The 6,674-nt window shown below is 40.5% G+C and overlaps 1 long non-coding RNA gene across 9 annotated transcripts in view; it reads left to right on the top strand.

The window, feature by feature from the left end:
* LOC148385285 (uncharacterized) overlaps nt 1–6,674 on the top strand; it is a 194,214-nt gene that overhangs the window by 41,246 nt on the left and 146,294 nt on the right. The gene's annotated exons all lie outside the window — the stretch shown is intronic.

Here is a 6,674-nt window from a genome sequence, read left to right as displayed (position 1 = left end):
AGGTGTTGATGGAGTTTCCAGACAGGTGAGAATTGGAGAGAAGCTGTGAAGTAGAGGCCTGTGAGATGGAAGGGGAGAGAATAAAAGGGGGGAGCCTTTAACAGGGGCCTAGAGGGCCACTTCTGAAGAAGGAGATTTGTTTGGAAGGAGGATGCAAAATAGCAAGACGACAATAAAAAAAAAAAACATTTTACATCATTGAAATTTATGAAAAATTACCCTATATAAGATGATTTTTGGGCAAATATATGACTGCACCTCTAGTGCCCTCCCTGTCATTACTCTGGAACAAATGAACTGCACATCAGCAGACATGCCCCCAAAAAGGAGTTTGAATGATTGATGAAGATGGGATTCTGACATACCTAATTTCTAGAGACCCACTTGGCCACCCACACGCCTCGTAGGTTGAATGGCAGAACATCGCTCAGCATAATAATAATAATAGTGTCCCAATATTTTTGCCCATATACTGCTGTTTCATTTTGTTTGCGCCTCTGCTCTCCTCTCCGTATTACTTCCCTTTTCTCCTCCATTTGGACCATGATTTTCTGTGCAGCTCTCTTTGAAATGTATTTTACGCTTGAAACCTTTTTAAAGCTGCGTATGATTAGAAAGTACACCTCGCAAGTAACATCCAGGGCTGCGTCTCAAATGCATTGCTCCTTGTGCACTGCTCTATATTTATATTGAGGTTTCACTTGATGAGACACAGATGGAGTGTGTCAAAGCTGAAAGGGAAGAAAGTATGAAGTATGACTAAGGTTATAATGACGCTGAGCGGAGAGCCAGAAGACAAATACACATTTATTTCTCACTGTTTTCCATTAACTTGAACCATTGAGCCTCAAACCAGGATCACACCAGATCGTTCCCCCTCTGCATGGTTATTAACGTGCGTGTCTACAGTTGTAGTGCAAGCAGGGGTAATATCAAGACTCACTTCTTCCATAATATGTTTAGCTGATCCTGTTCTGAACTCCTTTTAGTAAACAGACTGTGCTCAGCAGTGTCACACCACGTTTGACCAACACCTCCACGCTAGGCCGGCAACTCTAGCTGCAAGTCAGGCCAGAGCTACTTTCAACAGAATTGTCAAATGCTGCATGATCCTGATCGCATTTTGAATTAATTTACGTTTCAAATGAGATGTACGAACGATGTGAGCAGAGCAGCGGGTAAAAACAAGAGTTTACCCCTGACAGCTTTTGATCAATATGACCTCTAAAAAAAACACTGGCATAATCAGTCTCATTTTAAAATTCTGTCTTCTAGCAGAGGGTGACAGAATAGATTACCATTAACAGCACTCATTCCGACACCTGCACACGACAACTACTGGCTATTACTTTTTATGCCTGATGACAAATAGAGAGCGGAGAACAGACACTGTGCTCATCAAGCACTTTTTCTGATGAATCACTGTTATGTCGGCGGCGATGTCTCCTGCGAGGGAGGCGGCGGTTCGATATTTTCACTCTGTCTCCTCTAAAGCAATTGACAGCTGTCTGTTCCCACAAATCGACTGAAGGAGGAGGGGGGGCGGGAAGTGGGTAAGCTTACGCGATGAAAGAGGTTGTGTGAGAAACTGTCCTGGTGTGAAGGTCACATGCAGAAATTACATAACCTGCACAGCTGATGCATGTAAGAGTTCTTTTTTTTCATTTATTCTTGTATCACTACTTTTAAGCAGCTACTTAAAGCAGGATGATAGAAGAGTTTCTTTTTATATAGAAAATCATGTAAAATTAATTAATTTGTTCGAGGGTCAAACTGTATTAACTTTTAAAACTTTTAATTGTGCAAGCCTTGTCGGACAGTAAAAAAAAAATAAGATGACCAATTCTTATATAACCCAACTCGGCATGTTCTCAACTTTAACTGTGCTTATGAAACACCGACAAACAGGCAGAGGAAGTTTATTGTTTATGTTTGGGAGGAGAGTCTCCTCACATAAAGACTTTATTATCCACTTCTTCTTCATCATCTTCATTCAAAAGTGCTGCTTTTAGCATGAGGCAGTATTTTATTTTCTGTTCTATTGGTGTCGCCATTTTTTTGGTCAATAAAAGATGCTCATGCACGATTGCTATTCCAACTCTTCATTTCTGTACAACCTCTAGATACTATTTTTCACCCCAAAACGTAAAAGCTCAACTGTATGTGGAAAAAAAATGGTTTCAATTATGGCAGATCCTGTCAACAAGGTATTCCACAGCAAACAAACAGCTTGAGCAGAGTCAACACAGTGTCCAACTTGAAATTCCAATCCTGCACCATCGTAATTTTCTAGACGAAACGCCCACTCCTACATTATGCATCGGTCTCCTCCTCGTTTGGCTACAATTGCTCCTGTACATATCGACCCAATACGATTCTAATAAATTGCAATGAATGAGAATGAGGCTTCCTGGAAAACAGGATTCCGTGAGATGGATCCGCCACATGAACTAATACGGCGACACACAGCGGTGCGACCGTGTTGTTCCTCCCTCCACGGGCGAGCACGCTCTGTCATAAGAGTTTTGAAATCAATCAGACTATATGAGTTATTCACACAGTCCAACATCAAAAAGGCATTACTTATCTAAGGAACCTTAATTTCCAATCCGTCTGTCAAGTGATCTGAAATATGGAATCTCATTACTTTCAACAAGTGGGGAGGGGGTACAACATAAATCATTTTATTTTCATTTTACACTGACAGAGTCTGTTTAGAAGCGGAGGCACGCCAAAGAAAAGTGGAAGTTGAAGAGTGAAAGTGACAGGTGGAAAACAAGATGGAGAGCTCGGAAGTGACACCTGCAAGGACAAAGATAGAACAACTAATGAATCACCCTAAATAACTGAAAACGCCAGTGTAGGTTCAATTATGAAGACAATCCAAAGGCAGGTGATGATTCTCACTCATTATTCGGATTCCCTATTTAAGATCTCAGTTGGGATCAGATTAGTTTGACAGTCTCAATATTCACCTAGCAGTTTCTAAAAATTAAATATCATTGTTTGGACACGCTGACGACCTTAAAGTACTCAAAGCTGAATCGAGTCTTCAAGACTACTGCAGATAAAGTTTGAACTTTCGTAGTAAGCATTTATCAAGATGCTGTCCATTTGACGCTGCAACATTTACTTTCATAGACCTGAAAAAAAAAATAAGACTAATTGGAGGGCTTCTTTTCTACTAATTATTCATGTCACCTTGGGAGGGATTGAGGCACAAATTGAGTGTAGGGCCTGTTTAAATCCATCACTGTACCACAGTCTAATAATTCATGTCTATTACAGAGCCTCTAAATTATTCATTTACCAGGATAATGAAAATATGTTAATTAGAGAATTGTAGTGGGGGTGGGGTGGGGGTGCAATGCATAACACTCAACCATCAAATTAAGATTAGTAATTAAGAATTAATTTCTGAAGATGACTTATTAGGGCCTGTCAGGTTGTTAAAATATGAGAGGTTTGGTTTGATAAAAGGCCCCCAAAAAATGTTGATGACGCATATGGTCCCCATGAGTGCATTCAGTATAGGTTATAACATTTGCTTGTTCAGTACTTGACTTTTTTCAAGAACCCAAATAGGCTCGCCCTACAAAATGTCAGCTAAAAATCAGTCGTACTTGGTCATGAAACTGTAACACTAATAGATAATGACCGCTTAAGAGAGCCAGATTACAATAACTGTCACTAACTATGACATATCAGCTGATCAACGTGGACCCTCCCTGGCCGGATATAGCGTCAGGCAATGTAGTCTGATAGCAGGGATAGTGCTGACTAATGTCTCTGTGTGCCTGGCTGGTGCCAGAGCTGATGTAATTCTGCCAGGAAGCAGTCTGTTAACAGATATTTGAGTCGCTGGCGCTGCCAAGACTGAATCACTCCATTCTTCAATGGACAATTTTTTAATGCCTGTCCTGTGGAGATTGATTAAATTTCCCGTCAGAATCGAATGAATGACCATTTGCTGTAGTCAAGCTAAGTGAAACCTGGCCTCGGCCAGTGATCTTGTTTGCCCTTGCTATCAAAAAGTTGTGAAGACCAACCTCTCCCCCGACTCATCCAAAAATGTCATAATTGGAAAATAAATCCCTCTTTCAAAAAATGGCAAAAGTATCGTGTAATGTTGAGAAAATTGCTCCGTGATAATTTCTTAATTTCCCTTCCATTCATTTCATATCGCTTATCATGATAATTGACTGTATTTATATTTAATTGACTGATATTTACTCAACTCTAAACTCTAAAATTATTTGATTCCTACCATCTCTGCCTTCCAGAAACCCAATTTAAATCTCCTAATGAATCCCCTCATGGTTGTTCATTTCATTTTAATACAAACACTTCCTCCGGCTGCCGTTCCACAATGATGACCCCCAATGACCCTGACACAAACTCACTGTCTTTTTGTGAGTAGATATAAGCCAAAGGGCCTCAACTCTCCATTGACCCCTCGTCCATACTGGGGTGAATTATGGCACCTGAGCAGCACTCTAATGCGGCAGGTCCTGACACGGAGACATGAGTCCAGAAGGGCCGATCCAGGCGGACTAATGATCCAGACGCTGGTAAATGGTGGCCAATGGTTAGAGCAACAAAGTCAGACAGGGAGAAAGAGAGCTTATTAGGGTTGATTGCCTCATCATAGTCAGGGAAGGACAAGTAGAAATACTCAAGAGCTCATTTCTCCTGGGTTTCTGCCTGCCTTCTTCACAGGCTAAGATCAATGCGTTGATTATGGACCGGATCGAGAAGATACCGAGCACTACTGAATCAGACTTTGGCTTAATGTCTCGTTATTTCTTTAGTCCCCCACTGTTCCCTCCTCTGTGTTCACCCCTCCTCTCCCCTTTCCACCATCTCCTGTCCCTTTCTGGGCAGAGGGCATGTGATGACAGAACCATCTACACAGGTAACAACCTTCTCCCGACTTTTGGTTCCCACTGGCTCAGGACTCAACAAATTCCTGGCCATGTCTTTACTCTCTACTTTCACATTCCAGCTCATCAAGAGCTTCACAATGTTTAGCCACACAGGGGTCTGGTTACATTGGACCTCAAGTTGGGGGAAAAAAAAACTGTGGGAATGTTTTGAAATCCTGCATCTCATCATTCAGTCGTCCAGATTAGTGACTGGGTCTCTTGTTATTTTCGGTCCACCTTTCTTATCTATGCTCGGTACTCTACATTAGCGTCGCTGTCAAAACCATCATGTAATCAGCACATTAGTACTAATATGTCATTGGAGGAGGCAGTTATTGAGGATTATTTTACTTTTTCACACAGTAGCATTGTAATGCGTCATTGCTATTTAACAAATGTTCTTTCTCTTATGAGAATCACTCCAAGCATATTTCTTGTACAAATTAGAAAATTAAATGTTCAGAATTGAAATGTATGCAGAATTAACGTAAGAGAAGTCAGTGAACTCACCAGTGATTATTTTTTTCAAAGTTTCCAGGTATTATGTGACTGAAAAGATCTAAATTAAGGATTCATGATTCGTTTAGCAAAATTTTGTGAGCATATCTTGTCACCCTCAGCTACAGAACAGATGTTTCTGGTAATCTTCTCCCGACTAAAATATGTTTCTATATTTACATACTGCAGTTTTATATCTGCAAAAGGGAAAAATCTGTAATTGTGAGAGTCCGCATAGCAGCAATCATGTTTTATACATGAAGAGAGTATGAATGTCTACAGCTGTCCTAAAGATTTACTCAACTTGTGGTCCCTTCTGACACCACTATTTTCCAATATTGAACAATTCAGCCATATTTCCTCAGCCTTGGGGCGATATTAGCGACAGTGTGACAGGTGATATTATACTAGTACTCTAAAATCAAATTCCATCTTCCCCATCTTTGTTCGCTTTACTAAAGTTCTCATTATTGAGGCGGAGACAGAAGCACTAGAAGTCTAATTTTAGAGTGTTGAGAAAAGGTAGCCATAGATTTCAGCTTTATAGTCAGTGTTTTAGATGCAATCTTCTCCACTCACACACACACCTCCATCCTGTCTGCTTTATGAAATAAGCCTTGCCAAATATGTTGCGTCTCTCCCTCGGCTAATCTCACATCATCGCATCAGGCCTGTTGTATTGATTTCCAGGGGAAAGTAGTCCTAAATTGCTCTTCCTTTTGTCAATCTGGTCCTTGTTACCAGGCAACAGATGACCTAACTCTCTTGAGTTGCCCCCAACAGCCAATACACACACCGTGGTTTTGGCATTTTTGAGCCAATGTTAGAAATGCAATTTATGACTACCTTTCCACCCCCTTTTCTGCACTATGAGACAGTGGCATGTGGATATTTACACAACAAATAGATGAATAACTAGTTTTAAAATCAGAGACTAGTAAAAACTTCAGCTATTTAAAAAAATGAATGGTAATAAAATAAAATTTCTCTATTTTTTTTTAAAGTGAAGACAATTTGTAATTTTAATATCAACACATGATGCTGATGCTCAATTTGTCTTCACGGGCCACATAAAATCATGTGAGGGGCCGTATCTGGCCCCCAGGCTTTGAGTTTGACACCTATGTTTTCAACCAATAAGAAATGAACTGAGGTAGGTCACTGAGATCCAGGAAGTAAAAACCCTGACACAGTTTGGCTTTACCTAGGTTGAGCTCCAGGAAGTGGTTTAGCTTCTGATGGAATAGAAGC

Source organism: Syngnathus floridae, chromosome 16, assembly GCF_059516105.1.
Source record: "Syngnathus floridae isolate MCC-2025c chromosome 16, RoL_Sflo_1.0, whole genome shotgun sequence".
Taxonomy (NCBI): domain Eukaryota; kingdom Metazoa; phylum Chordata; class Actinopteri; order Syngnathiformes; family Syngnathidae; genus Syngnathus; species Syngnathus floridae.
The sequence above is the reverse complement of the archived record's forward strand: the minus strand, read 5'-3'. Positions and strand labels throughout refer to the sequence as shown.